We start from the raw sequence: 25,687 nt of genomic DNA, 5'->3' as shown, positions 1-25,687 counted from the left end.
TATGGTCGGGATCTGGACTGGTAGTACACTTTGAACTAAACTAAAATGAAAGCTCTTTTGAAAACCTTCTAGGATTATTACTATTCAGACTTATGATCATCTCTGCAGCGGAGGCATTGAAGGCAGTAAGTCCCTGTGTGGCAGTAAGTCTATATTGGCCATACTACAGACATGTTATTAAGTTCTGAATATTTTTAATGTCCTTGTTTAGTTTCTTTTTGTGGTGGCTTAAGTCTGATCCAGATCTATACTGCTCAACTATTAAGAACAACGCAGAACCTAACTTATATTTCTAATTTATTTATCTGTTTCTATAGAACCAGGTGATGGCGATGATACTTACGGGTGAGGAAGATCTATCTTTCTTGATGCTTCGCTCTTTCTCTTCTAAGCTTTCTTTCAGATCTTCCCAACCCTCTTCTTCTTCTATCGATCATCCTCATCAATCCAATCAATTATCCAAATCTGTCTTCAAAGAAGAAATTCATTTTGAAGATATCAATCAAGATCTTGACAACTGGGAAATTCCAAAAATTTCTCATGCTGAGATCTACAAACCAAACGGATCCTTTTTCAAACGATCAGATTTCATTATCAAAACCGTTGAGCAAACCTACAAGCTCAGATCTGATGATGAAGAAATCCATCTGCTTTCCGAGAAAAGCATCAAAGAACATATCAGCAAGAACTTCAACTATCTTCATATAGGTAGTGTTCAAGTTGGTCTTAAACCCCTAACCAGGAAATCTCTTGACATCGCTGTACTCCTTTGTCTTAGGGATGTTAGACATAATCAATTCCATGACTCCCTCTTAGGAACGGTTGAAACCAGCCTGAGTAATGGACCAATCTTTTTCAATTGCTTCCCAGATCTAACTGTTAGTCTGGAAGATAAAAACATCCTTGATGTCCTCTTCCTAAATATCAAGCTTCACGGCCTTGATATGAAAGAAGATTCCATTCCAATCTCTTTAATCTACAGGGTTCAATACAAGGTAATGAACTCCGTCAAATCTTATTTCTTGCGAACCAATTGTGAGAAATCCGGGGAAACAACTCTTTTCCTTACAGATTATGATAAGGCAAACGTTATTGTTCCCAAAACCATCCAATGGAGTGATATCACCCTTCCAGAAAAATGGTCTTTAGAAAAGGCTACTCCAGCCCAACCTGTTGAAACTCCTGAGTTTCGTGAAATCATCCAACACCAATCCGGCCAAGTAGATCTCATCTTTGATAGGAGAAAATCCTTCTCTATCCCTAGATCTATTAGGACATCCTCAAATTATTTCCAATCCGCCATGTCTAGAAGATCTTTTTCTATGACTAGAAGGAACCAGCCTGAGTCTAGTGCTCGACCTTCCCTCTCTCATGACGGATCTACTATCCATTTGGCTGGATATGTCAATACCACTCCTGTCAAGACTACCTATGACAAGGGTGATGAAGAACATCAATCCACCTTATCTCCAACGTATTCTTCTCTAGAAACCCCTGGAGAAACTTCTGATTTCATTGGAGCAATCACTACTGAATTCGTCATCGACAAAGAAAGTATCAAGGCAGATTTCTACTCTGACCGATGGACTCAGCAAAGAAAATGGTTCTTTGCAAAGTATCAGGGTGAAAAGAGAAAGAAGATCCAAGAAAAATTCTATGGGTTCCTTGAGAAAACCCAGCAAAACATCTTCTTTTTTGAATGGTTTCAAGATTATGCCAACAAGAATTGGAAATCTTACCCCTTCCAAATTGACATGGTTAAATGGCAGCATAAGGATGGAAAAGAAACCCTTTCTAACCTGCCGCCTAAAACTCCTTTCCTTCTTAAAGGAGCTCAATCTACACCTGTCCTAGCTTCTCCCTTCAAGACTAGGAAAGAAGAAGGTGATGTCACTGGTAAAGACATCAAAGACCTCATGGAACAATCCAATTATACCAATAAGTATCTTCAAATTCTTGGAGAATCCCAAGTGCAGGATTCCTCTTCCAGGAAAGGAAAGGAAAAGAAAAGGTCAAGATTGAACCTTCCTCTTCTAATCTTGATATCCCTAAAGGATGTCAACTTGAAAAACCTCTTTTCAAACCTTTTCAAATCAGTAGCCGTTCCAGACACTCGGCTCAAACTCTTCGAGCAAAAAAGGAATCTGACAATGAGCTCCTCCAAAAGGTGGTAGAGCAACTTCAGCTTCTCAAACAAGTTATTCCTGAGACACCGGAACCTCCTGAGACTCCAGAACCTACTCCGGAAGCAGTTTCTAATCCCACTATTACTGCTCCTCCTCCTCCAAAGACTCGTACTTCTACTCGTAATACCTCTACTTCTTTAAATAATATTGAAGATGGTAAGGTTGAGTCTGATTCTGATATTCAATCTATGAAGTCTGACGTTCAATCTATCAAAAGTATTCCGGTCAATACTGTCATTCACAATTCTAAGAATCAGTGGAGAAAAGAAACCAAGCTCTACTATCCTAGAGCTACTGCTCCTGATCTTCTTTTAGAAGAATCTTCAAACTTCAAAAGCTTCAGTGCCAACAATGTCTATGAATGGAATATTGATGGTGAAAACGAGTATGGCATCACCAAAATCCTCCAAAATATGACTATGGTAGCCACTGCCTATGTTACCGCCAACAATTGTCCTGAATCTCTTATCGTTGAAGTCTTGGTTGCTGGTTTCTGTGGCCAGCTCAAAGGTTGGTGGGATAATTATCTCACTCAAGACGAGAAGGATCAGATCTTGACCGCTGTCAAGACTGATGAAGAAGGTAATCCTATCATGGAAGATGGCAAATTCATCTCTGATGCTGTCAACTCCTTAATCTTTACCATAGCCCAACATTTTGTTGGAGATCCTTCCCTCATCAAGGACAGATCTGGTGATCTTTTGTCCAATCTTAAGTGTAAATCTTTGGGTGATTTCAGATGGTATAAGGATACCTTCCTGACCAGGGTTTACACCCGTGAAGACAGCCAACAAGCCTTCTGGAAAGAGAAATTCTTGGCGACAAAGTTCGTGAGAAACTTAGAAGCCAAAATCCGGGGGGAGAAATCCCATATCACACCCTTAGTTATGGACAGCTCATAGCTATCATTCAAAGAGTTGCTCTCAAAATCTGTCAGGATGACAAAATCCAACAGCAACTCACTAAGGAGAAGTCTCAGAATCGCAGGGATTTGGGTACTTTCTGCGAACAATTCGGAATTCAAGGTTGTCCCAAGAAACCTAAACCCAGAAAGCATGATCCTCCTCCCAAACAACAATGGAGAAAGAGATCTAGCAGGAATGATCATAGGAAACCCAAGCCTAGATCAAAACCCCAATCTTCGCAAATTCCAAAGAACCCTCCTGAGACTAGACCCTCTCAAGGAAAAGATGTTACCTGCTACAACTGCGGCAAGCTGGGCCATATTAGCAGGTATTGCAGACTCAAAAGGAGAATCTCTGAGCTTCATCTTGAACCTGAGATCGAGGACAAGATCAACAATCTCCTCATTCAAACTTCTGATGAAGAAGAATCTAATCCTTCGGATTCTGAGGTCTCTGAAGACCTAAATCAAATTCAGAATGATGATTCTCAATCATCATCCTCCGTCAATACCTTGTCCATCAACACTTTGACCAATGAACAAGATCTTCTCTTCAGGGCCATTAATTCTATCCCTGATCCTGAGGAAAAGAAAATCTATTTGGAACGCCTCAGATCTACTCTTGAAGATAGGCCTCCCAAAAGTCCTATAACCACCAATAAATTCAATCTTAGAGATACTTTCAAGCGTCTTGAGAAATCTACGGTCAAACCCGTCACTATCCAAGACCTTCAATCTGAAGTCAATTCCCTCAAGACTGAGGTTAAAAGTCTCAAACAAATCCAAAATAGTCAGCAGCTTATCTTGGAAAAACTGACTAGAAATTATGAGGAAGATGATTCTTCTGTACCTGATTCCAATCCTGCTCCTAACAACAATTGCGAAGACTTTCTGGAAAATATTAACCAGGTCACCATTCAGAAATTCTTCATCCATGTCAAAATCCTCATAGGAGATTTTATTCTCGAAATCCCTGCCCTCTTTGACACAGGGGCAGATTCCAGTTGTATCTCGGAGGGACTCATTCCCACCAGATATTTTGAGAAAACTACTGAGAAGCTCAGCGCTGCTGAAGGATCTAGACTAAAGATCAAGTATAAAATCCCCTCAGCTATCATCAAAAATGGTAGTCTTGAAATCGAAACTTCATTTCTGTTAGTCAGAAATTTGAGTCAAAAAATCATTATAGGGACCCCTTTCATTAAGAAGCTCTTCCCCTATAACACTGACGAAAACGGGATCACTGTTCAGCATCTTGGACAGCCTATCTTGTTCAAATTCTCTGAACCTCCCATAGATAAGACTTTGAACGTCATATCCTACAAGGAGAAGCAGATCAACTTCCTCAAGGAAGAAATCTCTTACAGAACCATTGAGGATCAATTGCAACAACCTTCTGTTAAATCAAGGATTGAGAATATTTTGGAAAATATTCAATCCAGCATCTGTTCTGATCTACCCAACGCTTTTTGGGAAAGGAGGAGCCATATGGTGGAACTTCCTTATGAAAAAGATTTTTCAGACAAACAGATTCCAACCAAGGCTAGGCCTATTCAAATGAATGAAGAACTTCTTCATTTCTGCCAAAAGGAAATCAATGATCTCCTTGAAAAGAAACTTATTCGCAGGAGTAAGAGCCCTTGGTCCTGTGCAGCCTTCTATGTCAACAAACAAGCTGAGATAGAACGGGGAACCCCTAGGTAACTACAAACCTCTCAATCAAGCCCTTTGTTGGATTAGATATCCTATCCCCAACAAGAAAGATCTCTTAGCCAGACTGCATGATGCTAAGGTCTTTTCAAAATTCGACATGAAATCTGGATTCTGGCAAATCCAATTGCAAGAGAAGGATAGGTATAAAACTGCTTTTACTGTTCCTTTTGGGCAGTATGAGTGGAACGTTATGCCTTTTGGGCTAAAGAACGCCCCATCTGAATTCCAAAGGATTATGAACGAAATCTTCAATCCTTATTCCAAATTCACTATTGTCTACATTGACGATGTTCTAATCTTTTCCCAAACTTTAGATCAACATTTCAAACATCTCAATACGTTCATCTCTGTAATCAAAAGGAATGGCTTGGCTGTATCCAAGACAAAGGTCAGTTTGTTCCAAACCAAAATCAGATTCCTTGGTCACAACATCCACCAAGGAACCATCATTCCTATCAATAGAGCCATCGAGTTCACGGATAAATTCCCTGATCAAATCATTGACAAAACCCAACTACAAAGATTCCTGGGTTGTCTCAATTATGTTGCGGACTTCTGTCCTCAACTCAATACCATAATCAAACCTCTTCATGATAGACTCAAGAAGGATCCTCCACCTTGGTCCGATATTCATACCAATGTGGTCAAACAAATCAAACTTCGTGTCAAGAATCTCCCTTGTCTTTATCTCCCTAATCCTCAAGCTTTCAAAATTATTGAAACTGATGCCTCTGATATTGGCTTTGGTGGTATTTTGAAACAAAAGGTTTTTGACAAGGAACAAATTATTGCTTTTACTTCAAAACATTGGAATCCTGCTCAGCAGAATTATTCTACTGTCAAAAAAGAAGTTTTAGCAATCGTTTTATCTATTTCAAAATTTCAATCTGATTTGATTAATAAAAAATTCTTAGTCCGTGTGGACTGCAAATCTGCGAAAGAAATCTTACAAAAAGATGTCAAAAACTTAGCTTCAAAACATATCTTTGCCAGATGGCAAGCTATTTTAAGCGTTTTTGACTTCGATATTGAATATATAAAAGGATCTAACAATTCTCTCCCTGATTTTCTTACTCGTGAATATTTGCAGGGAAGAACCTAACATGGCCTCCAGAGGCCCCTCCTCCTCCTCCTCACGAGGAAGAGGCAAAAGCAGAGAAAGGAATAAAGGTATTGTAATCTCTGATCCTTTAATCTTATCTGAGCCCACTGCTCACCAAACTGGACCCACTGTCCAAAAAATTGAGCCCACTGCTCAGACCCAATCTTCCCAACCAAAACAAACTAAAGCAGATTATGCTTTATCCATCCCAACACTCCTTGCCTTCAAACAAGCAGGCTTAGATGAAATACCTCAAGGCCTCACCAAACTTCCAAATAAATCTTGGGCCAGCATCGCCGACAAAGATGATGACCAAGAAATTCAATCCCTCCAAGCTTTTATTGATAGAACCAGAAGCTTAGCAACTTATGATGGGAAAAAACCTGTTGTTGTTGCCCAACCTAGCCCAGTTGCCCGACCTAGCCCAAATTCAGGTTACTTGGCTAAAGCAGATATGAAATTCCAAACCTTCATCGAACCAGAATGGTGGGACAATTCTGGAGGAGTTAACCTGGCCAATAAAATTGGTACCAAGCTCTTCCCAAGTCATCTTGATCCCACTCACCCAATCAAAAACCAAAGATTCTATGAGTTTATTTTGGTTGACACAAACAGTGTGGAAATCAAACATTTTAGGGATAAAAATGATAATTCCCTAATTACCCATTCTACACTACAAATCCTCCGTGTCCTTCGTCCCAAGGACTTTGGACCAAATCCACACAGTTACAAAAAGTTCTCCCAGAATTTCGACCCAGTTGGTTTTAATTATTGGGACTATATCAGGGCTTGGGATAATATAATCCTTGGTCTGCAAAACAAAAGTTTCAAACATTCTTGGCTCATTTATTTTAAATGGACCAACAAATATTCTTTTCCAAATTGGTTTCATTCATGGTGGAGCTTCTTTGGACCTACAGCTGAAAATTTCCCCTCTGATGTTCTTGAGGGATACAATCACTTCATTAAACACTGGAACAAAGAGTTGAACAATTATCCAGATTGTTTAAACTTTTTTACAATCTTTTCCCTCTCTTGGGTGTTCTCTTGGCGTTATGGTCTTAAGACCAAAACCCAACCAATCCTTTACAAACAGGCTCTCATCAAATGGTGGAAAATCTTTGATGCGACAAAAGCCCACAAAGAAAATGTGAGCCAATGGTTCAAAACCAATCAGAAATATCTCAAGCATGCAAGTCCGCAAACCAGCCTCTTGCTAAATCAAAAGGCCCACATCACAGCGGCCCTTGCAGGAGCTTCAACAGAAGAAGACTTGCTAAGAAATCTTCAATCTGCTCTTCAATTATTGAAGGAGCCAATTGAGCAGGCCTCATCTTCAAAGGCCCCTCAACACAAAGTCTCCGAGCCATCCTCTCTTGGGTCGTCAGATTTTGTCCAAACCACAGAATCAGATGATGATGACTTCTGCTAAGTTTGTCGTCTTGTAATCATTTTGTTCTGTAATAATTCAATTTTTGTACTGTAGCAACAGTAAAATTGACTTTTTACTGTAGCAAATAGTGCCAGTCAAATAGTACCGTCTACCGGAACTATTCAACCGGAACTATTCAAACAGTGTCCAATCTTTTCTTTAAATAGGCTCATTCTGAACCTTGTTAATCAGAGTTTTGGATAGAGCTTAGATAGAGAGTTTAGAGAGAGAAACACTGAGAGAATTCCTTCTGTAAGTTCTCCTTCAGTTTTCCTTTCTTTCAATCTTTTCTGTTTTTAAGTTTCAGTTTTTCAGTTTTTAAGTTTCAGTTTTGTAATCTATGTTTATGTAATATATATCTTGTTCAAGTTTTATTTTTCTGTTTATGGAAGGCTGAGCCTCCTGTTTTAATTCCTGTTTTTAATTTCTGCAAGTTTTATTTTTCTGTTTATGGAAGGCTGAGCCTCCTGCTTTAATTCCTGTATTTAATTTTCTGCAAGAAGCCCCTCCGTGGTGGCGTCCTACTTCTCTTAATCCTCTTCTCATCCCCCTCCTTCTGCTTCCGACCGCCTCTTGGTATATATGGTCTTTGAGTCAGAGTCAGAGCCTGTTTGTCACAACTTAAGAAGACAAACGTTAGAGTACCATAATTGTTCATATACAATAGAAAACTTGTTATCATCAAAACATAGAGTTGTACCACTTGACCAAATCTTGGTCTTACGACTGACGACCTCAATGTGAGCCTTGACGACGGAAAAAGATATTCTCCGATTTGGCTGTCAAAGGCTGATGACTGGAAGTGCATATGGAAGAACCAAGAGGATCCCTTGTCTGTGGAGGTGAGCAACCTCAAGGATGAAGTTAAATTCAACAATGCTGTGATCAACAAAGTTGTCCTGCCAAAGGATGGAGCGAGAAGTCATGTCAATGCGCATGCAAGGTATGCATTGTACAAGATTCTCAAACAGGTGAAAATTAACCCAGCTCACTTGATGTGGAGCTATTTACTGAATTTTCTGGAGAAAAGCCAAGGATATCTTCCTTTTGGCTCTCTATTGACTGTGATTCTGGAAAAGAAGGGAATCACATCTGAGTTTGTAGCTTCTGAGGAACGGTTAAATGAAGACATCATCTGGCCAACACCAATCAAGCTGGGAGATGTCAGCAAGATGAACATTTCTTACGATGACTCGAAAATTCCTGAGGAATTTCTGACCAAGAAGAAGAGAGCTGTCAGAGGAAAGGAAAAGGCCGCTGCCACTGAACATTCTGGCAAAGGCAAGAAAAAGAATCTGAAAGAACTGTCCGACCAAGTCTTGAAGGAACCGTCCAAGAGGATTATTCCAAAGGCTTTGAGGATTGTACCGTACCCTGAGGACGAGCTTGAACCGTCTTCAATCATTCCCAAGGCACCCGCTATGGAATGGTCCATCAAGATTGTTAAAGGTGGAGCACCAGTACAGTCTCAGTCTCATCTGATTGCTTCAAGAACTCGATCTGGAAAAGGGTCTCCTGCAAACAAGCCTGCAGAACCCAAGAAGAAGCTTAAACGCCTGAGGAAGCAATTTGAGGAAGAACCTGCTGAAAAGGCCTCACAACGTTTGTACCGAAAGAGGAAAATCCTAGCAGATGAACCTGAGAGCAACTGGGTGATGAAGACATCGCTTTTCACACCAGACTGACCAACTCTCTTGGAACCACGTTTCCCTATCAAGAGGTAAACACCGAACTCTCCAATCAAGAATTTGTAAATTCTTTGTTTAATGATTCGTATGAACACCAAACACCTGCCACTCCATAACACCAACACCGTTCAACCCAAGCACCAAAAACCACTGAACCTCTGAAACCACTCTCTCCAAACACAAACCTTGAAGAACCACAATTCACAATTCACCACGTTTCTCTCTCTTGTTCTCACCATGGACTCCTCCGATGAGGAAAGAACCATCGAGAACGTTTCCAATGAGAACAATCCCTCTCCTCACACATCTCAAATCATTTCAATGCCACACTCCACACTGACTGTGCAACCTGCCCAAAGTCCTATTCAAAACCATCCTGTCTCGACACCAGAAACAAGCACGCCAAGATCGTCAAAGCCTGTTCTTTGCCTTTCTCAAGTGAGAAAGAGGCATCTTCAGACGCTTGTGTCCTCTGCTATTAAACGCAGACGCACTGCAAAGACTACCAAGGCTGGATTCAAGGATTTCCAGGATAAGCTGACCAAACACATTGAGAAAGCTCAAGATCATTGTACTCATATGGGCTGATCGGCTTTGTAACTTAGTGGGCTTAGGCATTTCTGTGAACATTGGGCCAGGCGACCCATGACCCGAACGGGTCAAAACCCAAATGTATATATAAAGGACACCGCCCAAGCGGTGGGGGATCCAACACATTTTTACTCATTTCTTACTTTGTCTTGAATTACTTTTGCTATCTAATTGCTTAGCCCTGACCGAAGAGTTCTATACCGGAACATTGGCGCCCACCGTGGGGCCGAGGAAATCAATCCTATGCTTCTAGTTCACTAAAAATGGTGAATCGATCTGGGGCGAATGGAAGGGAGAATCATGTCAACCCTGACAACGTTCCTCCTGACATTCTGCAGCAGATCATGGCGGATATAACTGATCTCCGCCAATACAATCAACAACTACAAACTCAACTTGCTGAAATCAATCAAGTTAGGGGTTTGCGATATGGCGATCGTAGAATGGCAGAGACGGTGGTAGACTTCCAACCGTTCACAGATAAAATTGCAAATACTACTGTTCCAGATAATTTAAAGACTCTTGTTCTTGACTCATATTTTGGAGATTCTGACCCAAAGGATCATTTGGTGTATTTCAACACTAAAATGATTATTGTGGGTGCTTCAGATGCTTTAAAGTGCAAGATGCTTCCTTCAACCTTCAAGAAGTCAGCAATGACTTGGTTCACAACGTTACTACCGTGTTCAATTGCTGGATTTATGGATTTATCTGCTAAGTTTCTATCCTAGTTTTCAACTAGCCGCGCCCGGAAGGTAACCCCAGCGGCTTTGTTCAATGTTCAACAAAGGCCTAATGAGAGCCTCCAATCCTTTATGGGGCGTGTCAATCAACTGTCGGTGCACTTGGAGGACAAGAAGCCAGACATTTGTATTGCCGCTTTTGAGCTTGGTCTTCAATCAGGCAGTTTGAACAGTAATCTAAGACGTAAGCCTGTGGAGACGATGGCGGAGTTGCGTAGTAGGGTGCAAGGTTTCATTCGAGAGGAGCAAAGTGATCGCATAAAGAGAAACCGCAAGAATGCTGCAGTTACCGGCCAGCAGCAACAGTCAGATTCGAAAAAGGCGACGGTTAACGATCAGCGTTCGGGAGGAGCAGTTACAAAAGGCGAAAGAAGTTACAATAATGCAGGTTGTTTTGATAACCGCTCTAATTTTCGAAATCGTGTTCAGCCTTATGGAAAATCGTGGTTATGGACAATCGATGACGTGGACCCGAAACCAACAAGACAAGTTGGTCCCACTTGCAGTTAATTTAACAAAGGCTTTGCACATGTGTTTGGAAGCGAATACGATTCGTTTTTCGAAACAACCGAAACGCCCACCCAGCAACGTGGATAGAAACAACTGGTGCGAGTATCATCGGATTGCAGGACACAATACTGATGATTGTTTTACACTGAAGAAGGAAATCGAGGCTTTGATAAAAGCGGGTTATATGCGGCAACTTGAAGGGCGAAAGGAATCAGATGGAGCTGGAACCTCAACAAAGCGTGATGAAGCGGGAAATGAAATCGAGGAGGCAGAACCAAAGAAGCAAGCTGGAGGTGAAATTAAGGGGCGTATCCATTCAATATTTGGAGGATTCCGAGGAGGGGGCATGAGCAATTCTTCTAGAAAGCGGTATGTTCATTCTATGTATGATGTATACACCAATGATTGGGGAAGCTGAGGAATCAACCAGCCTGATATCACATTTACTGTTAGAAATTTTGCGGGAATTCAGCCACACGAGGACGATCCGATTGTAGTAATGTTAAAAATTGTTGATTATGAAATTCAAAGAGTTCTTCTAGATCAAGGGAGTTCTGCAGATTTGATTTATGGTGATGCATATGAGAAACTTGGGCTTACAGAAGTTGACTTGTTGCCATATGATGGGGCGTTAGTGGGTTTCTCGGGAGAGAAGGTGTTTGTAAGGGGGTATGTGGAGCTAAGTACAGTGTTTGGCGAAGGTAAAAATGCAGAAACTTTTGCCATTAAGTTTCTAGTGGTAAAATGCACGTCGTCGTATAATGTGCTCATTGGAAGGCCTTCGTTGAACAAACTTGGGGCGATCAGTTCAATAAGGCATTTGACAGTTAAGTACCCATTGACTAAAGGTGGAGTAGGGAATTTGAAGGCTGATCAAGTGGTTGCTAGAAAATGTTATTCTGACAACTTTAAGCAATATGGTCACATGAGAAAAAGAGCAGTAAAAGAGGGACACAGAGTTTTTGGTGTGGATGTTGATCAAGAGAAGATTAGTTTGAATCCGAGAGAGGGCTTTCCTGATTCCAAAATGACTCCAGAGGAAGAAACAAAGACAGTAAAGGTGGGCGAGCGGAATTTGAAGGTTGGAGTAAATTTAACTCCAATTCAAGAAAGCAGGTTGGTGCAATTGCTAGCTGAAAATATGGATTTATTTCCTTGGAGTGGACGAGATCTTCCAAGAATTGATCCAGAGTTCATATGCCATAAATTGGCACTGAACCCTGATGTGAAGCCAATCGCCCAACTCAAACGAAAAATGGGTGAGGAAAAAGCACTTGCAGTGAAGGCCTCCTAACAAGTTGATTGATGCAGGTTTCATAAGGGAGGTGAAGTATCCTACTTGGCTTGCAAATGTTGTTATGGTTAAAAAGAGTAATGGAAAATGGCGAATGTGCACGGATTACACAGATTTGAACAAACATTGTGCGAAGGATTCATATCCTCTCCCAAATATTGATAAGCTAGTCGATAGGGCTTTTGGATTTGGAATGTTGAGTTTGATGGATGCCTACTCTGGGTACCATCAAATTCAAATGTATGCACCAAATGAAGAGAAAAATGCGTTTATGACAAATCAAGCGAATTATTGCTATCAAACTATGCCATTTGGGCTTAAAAATGCAGGAGCCACTTATCAGAGGTTGATGGATAGGGTTTTTGAAAAACAGGTGGGGCGTAACATGGTGGTCAAATCAGAGGAGATGGGTGGTCATTGTGTGGACTTAGCTGAAGCTTTTGGGGAAATCAGAAAGCATAATATGCGCCTCAATCCGGAGAAATGCTCTTTTGGAATTCAAAGTGGAAAGTTCTTGGGCTTCATGATTACTAGAAGGGGAATTGAAGTTAATCTAGATAAATGCAAATCAATTTTGGAAATGCAAAGCCCAACATCAGTGAAGGAGGTGCATAAGCTAACGGGAAGAATTGCAGCTTTATCAAGGTTTTTACCCTGCTCAGGAAGTACGACGGCTCCATTCTTTCAGTGCTTAAGGAAAAACAGAGCTTTCCTGTGGACAGATGAATGTGAACAGGCTTTCCAAAATTTAAAGGAGCATTTATCTATGCCTCCCATATTGTCAAAACCAATTCCAAGTACTCCATTATCAATTTTTATTGCTGTATCAGATAATGTTGTGAGTTCTGTCTTATTACAAGAGTGTAAATATGAGTTGAGAATTATATATTTTGTGAGCCATGCTTTACAAGGGGCTGAGTCGAGATATCAAAAAATAGAAAAAGCTGAACTAGCTTTAATCATCTCCGCCCGAAAGTTGAGGCCTTATTTCCAAGGTTTTCAAATCAAAGTCAAAACTGACTTCCCTCTGCGCTAAGTGATACAGAAGCCTGATTTAGCAGGGCGTATGGTTTCTTGGGCTGTAGAATTGTTAGAATTTGGTATTGTGTTTGAGAAGAAGGGCCAAGTGAAGGCGCAGGTTTTGGTAGATTTTGTTAATGAAATGTCTCAAGAGGAGAAAGCATCAGAGGAAGTTGAATGGATTTTGTCTGTTGATGGGTCATCGAATCTAAAGGGTAGCAGAGCTGGCGTAGTTTTGGAAGGTCCAGGCGGAGTAACTATCGAGCAGTCACTGAAATTTGATTTTAAGGCAAGTAATAACCAGGCAGAATATGAGGCGATCATAGCAGGCGTGCAGCTTGCCATAGAGATGAATGTGCGTTGTCTCTTAAACAAAACTGATTCTCAACTTGTTACAAATCAAATAAAAGGAGACTATCGGGCGAAGGATATACAGTTGGCTAAGTATTTGGTGAAGGTTCAAGAATTGCTGAAGCAAATGGACACGGTTCAGGTTAATCACGTTCCAAGGGAGAAAAACACCAGGGCTGATATTCTCTCTAAGTTGGCAAGTACAAAGAAACCGAGTAACAACAAGTCAGTGATTCAAGAAACTTTGAAAGGTCCAAGCGTGAATGAGGATGATGTCATAATGATTACAGGCGGATCACCTCATTATTGGATGGATCAGATTCGAATTTGTTTGGAGGCAGATGGATCAGATTTAGCTTTGTTCTCCAGAGATCAATTCGTGAAGCAAGTCACCACACGATGTTGGGAGATCAGCTTTACAGAAGGGGCGTTGGAATTCCTTTACTGAGGTGTGTTAACAAGGAAGATGCTGAGAGAATTATGTTTGAGGTGCATGAGGGCGTCTGTGCGAGTCAGGTGGGTGGAAGATCTTTGGCTTCAAAGGTGCTGAGAGCATGATTTTACTGGCTAACCTTAAAGGGCGATTGTATGGAATTTGTTAAAAAATGTGAAAAGTATCAAGTTTATCCTTATCTTCATAGGGCACCTCCGGAAGTTTTAAGCTCAATGAGTTCTTCGTGGCCATTTGCAATGTGGGGCGTAGATATATTGGGACCATTCACTCCAGCAGGGGCTCAGGTCAGGTTTGTGTAAGTAGCAGTGGATTATTTCACAAAGTGGATTGAAGAGGAATCTATGGTGAAGATAACGGCTGAAAAGGTTAAGAAGTTTTATTGGAGGAAAATAATTTGCAGGTGTGGCGTGCCAGCGATAATTGTTTCTGATAATGGTACACAATTTACAAGTAAGAAAGTCAGAGATTTTTGTGATGAAATGGGAATTGAGATGAGATTTGCTTCAGTTGAACATCTGTAGTCTAATGGTCAGGTCGAAGCAGCAAATAAGGTCATTCTGAATGGTGTGAAGAAGCGTTTTGGTGAAGCGAAAGGCTTATGGGCTGATGAGTTGATAACTGTAGTATGGGCTTACAATACAACACCACAATCAACTACAGGAGAAACACCTTTCAACCTTGCTTATGGAGTTGATGCAATGATTTCAGTGGAAATTCAAGATATGACTTTTAGAGTTGCAACATATGATGAAGAGCAGAATAAGGAAAACAGGCCGGTGGATCTAAATTTGGCTGACGAAATTTAGGCTAAGGTTCGTTTGAGGGAAGCTGCAGTGAAACAAAGATCCGAGAGGCGTTACAATTCGCGGGTGGTGCCAAGGCACATGCAAGTGGGCGATTTGGTGCTACGCAGAAAGGCTAAAGGTCCAACTGATTCAAAGCTAACACCTAATTGGGAGGGGCCGTTTAGAATTTTGCGTGACTTAGGACATGGGGCTTATCATCTGGAAGCGTTATCTGGGCGCAGGATTCCAAGGGCGTGGAATGCACAGTACTTGCGCTTTTACTATAGTTGATTCGCCATTCTGGAAATGTCTTTTTAGTTTGTTTGTTGTGTTTTAAAGACTATGTCGTGTTTGTTTGTTTTGTGGTTTGTATCAAGATATCAATCTCTCACAACCCCAATTGTCCCAAGATATCAATCTCTCACAACCCCTCTTCCCTCAACCTCTGCCATTTCCACATCTGCAATTGCAGTCACCACCACTCTAGAACAAAACTATCCTCCACCTTCCAAACCAGATCTATTAGATCAAATTCGTCAAGCATCTTCTGCTCCAACTCCTCCAATTATCCATCTTCCATTTCCAAACAACCCAGAACTACCACAACCCTCCTCTCCCATAAACACTTCCTCCATAGAAAAAGAATTTCAACAAATCTTAGAAAAGAGGATCTCTGGACCCCTAGAAGATATCTTTAATCCTATTCCACCATCCTCTTCTCTCTACAACCCTACACCTCTGAACATGGTGTTTCCTCCTTTCTCTTCACCTGATTCCTCACAAGTCTCTTTGTCTAACTATTCCCCAGTTATTTCAAAAGACTTTGTGTTCGCCAACCCAGATGCACAAATCATTCCCACTCCATATCAGACTACTTCTGATCAGGTGACTCAGACTCTACCCCCCAACTCCTGAAGCAGAAACTTCTGCTCAAGAGGCAACCAGCTCTAACCAAGCTGTCGCTCCTCAACCCACTCCTCAACCAAACCTTCCTATCATCCCTTATACATATCCAGAGCCTACCACCCTTCTGGAATGCATTAACAGTTTTAATGATAGGGCATCAACAAGGCTGAAAAATCTCTATGCTTACAACGACACAAGTGAGAAGCCCAATCTGGTTAATTCCTTGTGGGAGAGATTCTGCAGTTGGATGCAAGGATGCATTGAGGACATGCATGCATTCGCTGATCTAGAACATTTTGATCAAGTTGAGGCTGCAAGGGTAAAGCACGAATCTCTGACTGAACGAAGACAAGCTCATCGAGAATCTCATCTGTTCATCAAGCTAAGAGAAGCAATTCAGAATACAAAGAATCAGGAAGAACATTCAGAGGAAGCCAAGGCTAAGAGAGCTGAATCTAAAGCCAAAGAAGCTGAATTGGAAAGACTAGTTGCTATGGCTGACGACTTGGCCAGAGCTGCTAGTGCAAGACTTGAAGCTGCCAGAGTTGAAGCTGCTCAGAAAGAGGCTGCTCGCCTAGAAGCTCTGGAACAGGCTGCTAAGTTAGAAGCTGAAGTTGCTACCCTGAAGGCCAAAGCTCTTGCTTCTGCATCTACTTCTACATCTGCTCCAGACCCGCAAGCAACTTCTGCTATGAATGTCAGCTCTGCCTTAGTTGCTATATCTACTCCTACTACTTCATCAATTCACGCTGATCCTCCTGTTTCTGCTCAACCTGATCTGACTGCAATAGTGCAAAGACTTGACAGCGTTCAGAGGCAAATTGATGAACAAACGACCTTCAACAAGAGCGTGCAAGCAATGTTTGAAGATATTATGAAGAGGCTTCCAGATCCTAAACCCTAGTCTCCTAGGATTACCTTCTATTTTTCCTTTTCATTCTGACTTTTAACTTAGTATCTTTTCTCTCTTGTTGATATTCATTTTATTCTCTATATTTCTTTACCTTTTTTATTTTTTTTTCTGATCTTTTCTCATCATCTTCTAACACATCTCATCCATACATACAATGCTTTAAAATTCATAACTTCTTTTTATTCATTAAAATTTTGGTTACATTTAAAATGGAGGATTTCTCCTCATTACATCATAACGTTGGCGTATTTTTGCCAACTGCCTATCAAGAGGATTCCTCTGAACTATCAGACGCTCCTGCTCCTGTCTAATCTCTTCCCTCTCTTCCTCTGCTTCATCTTCAAGAAGCTCCAGATGTGTCTCATAAGCCACAATCTCCCTAGTAACCCCCGCCTCTGCCCGGAAGAGCTCACCCATTTCTTCTACGAATTCGAGAAAAATTCGTAGAGTCGCATCAAGAATGGGGTCCAACCCCATACCCAGTAGCTGACAGATCAGTTGGCGCATACTACTCACCGTTGTCGTCTTGTAGAAAAGAGCTGCATAAAGATTCTGATCAAAGGCACGCGCCTTCAACTCCTTTAGATACCTCTCAAAATTTGCCATGTTCTTTCTTTGTGAAAAACTCGCAGTTTTTGTTTAGTGAGTATGCTTGTCTAGTAAAACCTTCAGTTTTTGTTTAGTGAGTATGCTTGTCTAGTAAAACCTTCTATTTATACTCCGGAAACGGCTATCAGACTTTATTGCTAAAACACTTTTCCAAGAAGCTGTTACCAAGATCACCATTGAATGTCTTAAACTCAGTTGGCCGGCGGTAAACGTCAGTTCAACGTCTCCCAATCTTTGGTCGGTGTTCTTCGCTCCAATTCTCTTCCTCCTTCCTTCTTTTTCTTTTTTTTTCTTGCTCTGATTATATGTGTCTTTATTATCTATCTAATTCTCCTTTCCTTTTGTGAACTTAGTCCTTTTCTCAGGGGGAGTACCTTGTACTTCAAAGCTAAGTTTTTCACACTCCGCATCCTTTTTGCTTATGACAAAAAGGGGGAGTACAACCCAGTTTTTGATGTGTTATTTTTTCCTTTGGAGAATTTGAAGTTCAAATCGTCATGACTATAGATCTTTCATGAGGCACTAGAAAGGAATACATTTCACTTCCTCTGAAGTAATCAATTGCTCTGATTCCCTTAATGCTCTGATATACTAAATGTATATATGTTTTATTAAATGACTGACTTTGATTTATATATCAATCTGATCATTTATTTACTTTAGCTCAGTAAATAGACTATTCTAACGTTTTCATTAAGTCATAGATTTAGGGGGAGCTTAGCTCAGAATCAAGCTCATTACTTGGATTCAGAAGGAGCTATATAAACTATACATATCAGGCTAAGTTTAACTCGGATACCTTAAACTCTGAGTGTATTTAGTTTATTGTGGTACAACTCTATGTTTTGATGATAACAAGTTTATTATTATGTATGAACAATTATGGTACTCTAACGTTTGTCTTTTAAGTTGTGGCAAACAGGCTCTGACTCTGATTCAAAGACTCAACTTTTATCAGAAGTTGAAGACACAAGAGTAGCCAATGTTACGCTTCTGCATTCACTACGTTCTTCTGAACGGTAGCAAACGGTTCAGATGCTCTGAAGATTAAAGCTCTGATGTGGACTCTGAAAGATTCAAGCTCTGAAATTCTGAAGACCAGATGTTCTGAGGAACGGTCTAGAAGCTAAAGACTTGGAAGCTCTGAAGTCCAAGAGTAAGCTGGCTCTCAAGACCAGAAGCACTTCATGCTCTGAAGACCAGATGTTCTGATGAACGGTCCAGAAGCAGAAGTTCTGAAGGTCAGAGGATCCAAGCTTCCTTCTGACTTTGATCACACAGCTTCACAAGTTCCAACATGAAGCGTCGCCCAAGATCAAGAGTCAACTAGGCTAAGGCAATGTCATTCATTCGTACAAAAGCAAATGTACTATTCTGACCGCCTTACCTACGACGTTCAACCACAGCAGGCTCTGGAAATTCCAGCACTGCCCTCCAACGGATAGATTCTTTCAAAGGAAACAACCTCAACACCTTGAAGTATTTAAAGGCTGAAGATAGAAGAAATTACCTAAGAAACTATTGTGCATACACGTGAAATACTTTCAGCGAATACCTTAGCAATATTTCTTCATTGTTCTTATTGTGTTTACTTCTGCTTGTTTAGAAGCATCTCTTTGTAAACCCAACTCTTTCACAAACTTTGTTTGTAGTTCCTTGAGAGACCGGTTAGGTCAGTATTCTTGAGAAGACTAAGGCAAGGTTGTGTTAGTGCTGCTAGTTCTTAGTATTGTTAGTCACTGAGCAAGGTGTGCTAGTGCAGTTGTAACAATCTTTGAATAGTGGATTGCCTTCATTCTAAGAAGGAAGAAATCACCTTAACGGGTGGACTGGATTAGCTTGAGTGATTCATCATGTGAATCAGGATAAAATCCTTGTGTGCTTTTCTTTATCCTTCTTCTTTAGCACTTTATACTCTTTCACGGAAAAGACTGTTTTTATCTTCGAGAGAAAGCGGTTAATCTTCAAAACCATATTCAACCCCCCTTCTAGTGTTTTTTTCATACCTTCACAAAATTACTTAGTTTTCGTTCACTATAAGCTGCATAGAAATCTGACAGATTTAGGTGGATGATTGATAGGAAATCAACATCCAACTTCTCTGCGGCTGTTAGGGCTGAGTCTGGAAGTTTTCAGATCATTTCGGGCTTATTGGTCCAATAAAAAGGGAACCTAGGACTATCGTCATTGAAGTAAAAAAACGTCTGTACATCTCTCTGTTTCTTTCACTTTAAAAAATTTTCCTTTCCAATGTTTATAATTGCTCCTGAAGAGTGTGAGCAGGGAACTCCCTCTAGCAGCCGACAGACAGATATGTTTTCCCCTAACCTTCATTCCCGCGGTCTCAAAAAAACACAAGAACTTATTGCAAGTTGGCACAATGTCCAGGCATATGCATAAAAGTTCAAAAGCCATGAGATAGGCCCAGCCATTGGCGGAAAGTTGAGTGGGGGCGATGTTCATTAATGTCAAAGCAGAGCAGGTAAAGTCAGGCAAAGGAAGTTTATACCCAAGGTCAGCGAATATGGTTTCAAAAAAGTAGGTGTGGTTTTTCCATGAGAGTCAGGACCTCCGTAACAACAGGGCTCATCAGGGGCACAGGGAATTATGTCTAGATATTTATCATCGTCGTCAGCCCTAAAGGTGTTGTCATCTAGCAGTCCTTGCACTTTAGGAATAGTGCAAAACTTAGAATATTTAGTAGTCACTTTAGAGGAGACATATATAGGGTCAGCAAGGTTGGGATTCCTACGGGTCCTAGGTGCTTTGTGAGTACTTTAGACTACCATTTGTTTTCCTGAAAGTGAAGTAGAAGGGGAAATATTAAAGATTAACGAAATAGTGTTTTTGTGAAATCATTTAACAATGTGAGAAAGAATGTTCGTTTAGGTGGGTAGATTATGTAAGGGGTGGTGATTTAGCCAAGTTCGACAGCGAAGATGTAAAGAAGAGTTAAGATATAGCAAAAATATGGATTCTTGTGAGTTTCTTTAAGTTTTTATGAAAACATTTTCGGCAGAAGGGGAAAAGAGAAGAAAAAAGACTGGTAAAGAAAGATTAGGAATGAAAGAGGACTTACTGGAGTTAGATGACAAGGAGAACGAGAGGAGTAAGTTCTCTTTATTTGCTCTTTCTATTTTAACTAAGATATGAGTATTTGGTTTTAAAATTGTTTACGTGAGTCAAAAGCTTTGGAAGCATCGTTACTTGTTGTTATTGTTTGATGTCATTATGACGACTTGTCTCGACTTCCTTGTTTGATCCTAATGATTTATGACCATTACGGAGATTAAGTTTAACTTGTGTTTTCTTCGAGTCAATTTCCTGAGGTCGTAGCCTTAGACTTGGAAAGTAGGTAGTTCAATTAGTAAATACGTTATGTGTACTTATGAAGGGTACGAATAACGGGAGCGCTTGGCGACGAAGCCAAAGAATAAAAGGAAGCGAGCCGACACAGGAAAGCAAGGATGTGATTGGATTGGAGTTGCAGTTTAGGAAGGAAAACATCTAAGGTAAGGGTAGCTCAGTATAGAGGTCCTTGAGTCTTTCCTGCTTAAATTGACTGCTTGTGGTTGAGATGAAGTTGTTTAATTTGATTGGCGTTGATTGAAATATTGGCATGCTTGCAATGCTATATGCTTGCTTATGTTGATTGTTTCTGAGGCTTGTGCCAAATGTTTTCTGAGGCTTCGACCATTGTTAAACAATAGAGACGTGCGTCTCTGTTTTCTAGGGCTTCGACCATTGATTATTGTCGATATTCTGACTGTTGTTATGTTGAAAATATGAATAACATGTGGTTAATCTGGCTTGATTATTGGACTTGGAATTGTTTATTGAGTGACCACTAACCTTGATGAGATGTTGTTGGCTAATTGTGGCATATAGGGTTTGAACTTGAAGTAGCAATGTGGTGGTGTTTGTCTCACGTGATTGTCCCGTCTTTCGAGGCGTTATGAAGTGGCGATGTGGAGGATATTTTCCCACATGATCGTCCCATCTTTTGTGATGTCCTAAAGTGGCAATGTGGTGGTGATTGTCCCATGTGATTGTCCCGTCCTTTGAGGTGCTAAGTGGCGGTGTGGTGGTGATTGTCCCACGTGATCGTCCCGTCTTGCGAGACGTCATTGATCGATCCATTTTGGTAGCAGCATATAGTCGCATTATAGGACACTAACATTTGATTCCGTTGATATATGATTTAATTCTATGTTGTTGATTATGTTTATATCTGATTTAATTATATGTTGTTGATTCTGTTTATATCTGATTTAATTTTATGTTGCTGATTTTGTTGATATCTATCTTGGAATATATTGTTAGCTTATTTATCGAAATGTTTTGGATCACTTGAAGTGGCGATGTGGTGGATATTGTCCCACGTGATCGTCCCGCCTTTCGAGACGTTATTAAGTGGCGATGTGGTGGATATTGTCCTACGTGATTGTCCCGTATTTTGAGACTTCCTAAAGTGGCGGTGTGGTGGTGTTTGTCCCACATGATCGTCCTGTCTTGCAAGACGTTATTGATTGACCCATATTGTTGGTTTTATTGATTGATCGATATTGGTGGTTTTGTGGATAACTGATTTAAATCCATATTGTTGATTTTGTTGATATATGATTTGATTTCATATTGTTGGATATATGTTATCATCTATCTTGAATTAAGTTGCTAGTTTATGTGCCATGTTATGCACTTAAATTTGAATAGCATGTTTTTCTCTTTTATGTGAGGTAGTTGTATGGAGTTAACCCTTTCTGTTTGCTACTTGTTGTGTGGGCGCTTAACACTATTAGGCGATGGAAATCTTCGATGGAGTATGACCTTTGTACGAGTTGGAGAATGAGGACTTGAAGAACAGTGGAAGACTCGAATAGTAGAGTCAGGTTTAAGGCTCGCCTTAGGTTAGAGAGCTTACCGTTATTGGTTTAAGCTTGCATAATGATTTTAGGGATTTATAATTGATGTAAATTTAATTACAGTTGGGTTTAGGCATGACATGTTTTGGAAACACTTTAAAGAAAAAAAAATATTAGCTTTTATGAATTCGATTTGGAAATCATTGCATATTTACTTTACCAGTTTGACACGGCAGGGTTCCTTCACTCACTTCTCCTACAGCTCCCAAGGTTTCCACAGTCGAACCTTTTGAGCAAACAAAGCAGAATTCAATCAAAACAAGTCAGTATTAACCGAACAATATTTAATAACGTCAGACGAAGCATTATAAGCTCCCCCTAAAGGGTGCTCTCGGCCGTGCACTATATATAGTGTTCAGGCGCTTTCTCTTCGATCAAGCTTGATTCCTAGGTTATCATGGGTCGTATTTAGGGTGAATTAAAGCTCGGAAAAATTCTCGGGTCGAAAACTAAAATAGGGATAATTTGGTCAAGGTTTTAAGCTCAAAAATGCAAAGTTGGAATTTTGAAAAATAAAATTGATGAGGTTGTTAACAACGACGCTCATAGCAACTAATCCTACTGGCTCTAAGCTAAGTCGAGAGTCTTTTATTCAAAAAGCAAGCCATCAGACTAAAAATAGGTATTTGGACAGTTTTCAATCCCCACGACGATTCGGCGAGAATCGACGGAGTAATTATGACGTATGAATGGTAGGGATGAAGTTTTGAAAGAGAAATAGAGTTATTTGGACAATTTTACAAAAAGCTCCAAACTTTGAGCACAGAAAGAGATGTAGAAAAGCTACATAATTGACGATCAAAGGTAAGAAGTAGAATCCATACCTCGATGCCAACGCGTAGCAACTGACAGCACGACGATCGGTCAAGAATCGGCGAAAAACTTCATCTCCCTCCTTCCTTCTCAAGCTCGCGGATTGTGTGTGTTGAGTGGGTGAGATATTTTGTTTTTTTGGCTATTTATAGGAGAGAGAAAACGCAGGAAAATGAATATTTCGCGATTCCAATTTTTCCTGTACATTCCTCTGTGAATTCTATGTAAGATTCTGGCAACAGAATTCCAGAACTCAAAACAGGTTTCTTAGATTTGAAGTAAACGATCCAATAACGGTATGAATCGATTTAACCCGAAAAACTACTTTTTGCAGTTGACGTCGGATGAAGAAACTTCTTTTTGAAGAAAGGTTGCAATCGTCGAAGGAAATAAGATTACGAGGATGGAAACTTTTTAGAAGCTCCGAATAGAAAAAGTCTTCATCCAGGGTTCATTTTAAAGCCTTTAAGAAAATAGAATTTAGTTTCGTCGGACTTTCGAGAAATGAAACTTATCGTGCGTACAGTCCAGGGTTTCGTGTCGAAACACTAGTCATGGAAAGGATAAAGAGAAATTCTTATATTCCTCTGAAGATTTTGAATTTCGCTTATAGAATGCTTTAAGAGCAGATTATCCTTTGACTATCGCTCTCACCCTAAGACGGAAGTGAAAAAGGCTCGTGCTATAACTTATAACGATTATAGTACTATTCTTAGTCATTCCTGAACTTTCTCCTTCATTAAGTCATCCAATTAAGCGAACACTTGTTCAGGTTCCCTTCACGATACATCGAATCCTAAGTGTTAATAGGAATTTAATTATTTAATTCTATAACTAAAAACTAGGGTCTTACACCTTCAATAGATAAAATAGTTAATGCATTCTTATAACATTTTTTTACCTTAGATACGATTTGAACAATTTTAATTTTCAAAAACTCATTTTAGAGGCAACGACTATTACATGGATTGACAATAAAATTATATAAACAATACACACGCACGACACACGTGCGCGCACACACACACACACATATATATATATATGGAAAAAAAATCTACAGTTTTAATATAGTTTGATACCTCTAAAATGTGAGATAGGTGTTATGTGCATTACAAATATGATGGACTATTAATTTTATTATGTTATCTTATTAGCTGTTGGGTGTATGTGCCTTCTTTAAATTCAAATAATTAAACACATGCAAACTTTTATCCAAATATGGAAGAAAAAATTAGTGGAAGAGTTCTTGCCAGCACCATACCTAGCCACATTGGGGAACCGCATGGTTTGGATTCTGTACGGTCTACCCATGGTGCATCCACACAGCGCGTTGGTCATAACCATCGACAACTTAGGTTGCACCATTGAGATCATATATGTCACGCTCTTCTTGATCTATTCTGATCGCAACAAGAGGCTTAAGGTGGTATTGTGGCTCGTGGCATAACTCATTTTCATCGTGGCTCTTGCCACTGTCACATTAACTACTGTCCACACCCACGAGAAACGTGCTGCCATTGTTGGAACCACATGCATCATCTTCAACATTATGATGTATGCTTCACCTTTAGTTGTCATGGTTAGTTATCACTACTCTCCCCCTATAAACTCACATCATACTCTTTCTATGTTGCCATGTTTATAGACTACCTAAATCTCTGGTTTCGGGTGAATTCATTCATGTTTAGTATATTTGGATCGATTTCTATTTCTTCAAAATCAATTTTAAAACCTAGAAATGACTCATACACGTTAACAATTTTATCCCGCATTGAATCAATTCTTGGTGGACTGAAAAAGCTTGGCTGACAAAACCATAATTGATCGTAGAGAGAATACAATGCTATAATAAATGCTAGCTATTGGTCTATTTGTAAAAAAACAAGGTGAAATTTGATCATTTTAACAAATAGTAGTGTTAAATGAAGAGTGTGTTACTTGCAACAAAATGCTATATACTTTCTAAGGACACATTATTAATTTTTTTTTTCGTGGTGCAGAAACTAGTGATTAGGACCAAAAGTGTTGAGTACATGCAGTTATTCATATCTCTTGCCTCTTTTGGTAATGGTGTGGCTTGGACCATTTATGCTCTCATGCGTTTCGACCCATTCATCACGGTAAAAATTTCAAGATTTTTTTTTTCTTTTTATGGTTTTCTCTTCCCCTTCAGAATAATAAAATAGTGAATGAAAGACTTACTAGTATTGTGCTAGCTTAACTATCAGATCCCAAGTGCGCTTAACCTTGTTTTCGATAGCACAACTGATTCTATATGTGGAGGTGGATCTGTCCCAGGTGGTGATTGGTAATGGTGACCTATGATCCAAACCAAATAATTGATCATGATGGATGTATTGATGTTCGAAGTGAATTGTTTAGAAATTCGACATATATATATATGGAGGGTAACTCTAGCAGATTATTTAGCAAAGATAAAGGTCGTGATATGCTATCAATTGTGTGGTCTGTATGAACCTTTTGGATGTTCTATTGTTCGCCTATTCTGGGGGACGTCACCAATCTTTTTATTTCATTCAATAAATTTATGTTCTCTAAAAAAAAGATGTTCTTATTCTACTTCTTAAGTTGACATGTCATCAATCATCATTGCCTGAAGTAATGTTGACCCTAGATACGATATAATTAAAACATTTCGCTTTCAATAGATAACATAGTTAACACATTCAATTTATCACATTGTTGACCCAAGATACGATTTGAACAATTTTAATTTTGAAAAACTTC

The 25,687-nt window shown here is 39.9% G+C and overlaps 1 pseudogene; it reads left to right on the top strand.

Annotated features, from left to right (window-relative positions):
• Nucleotides 1-24,137: 24,137 nt before the first annotated feature.
• On the top strand, nucleotides 24,138-25,264 carry LOC130712683 (bidirectional sugar transporter SWEET4-like; annotated as a pseudogene).
• Nucleotides 25,265-25,687: the final 423 nt, after the last annotated feature.

The sequence above is a fragment of the Lotus japonicus genome, chromosome 4 (assembly GCF_012489685.1).
Source record: "Lotus japonicus ecotype B-129 chromosome 4, LjGifu_v1.2".
NCBI classification, from domain to species: Eukaryota; Viridiplantae; Streptophyta; class Magnoliopsida; order Fabales; family Fabaceae; genus Lotus; species Lotus japonicus.
This window is presented reverse-complemented; position numbering and strand designations above follow the sequence as displayed.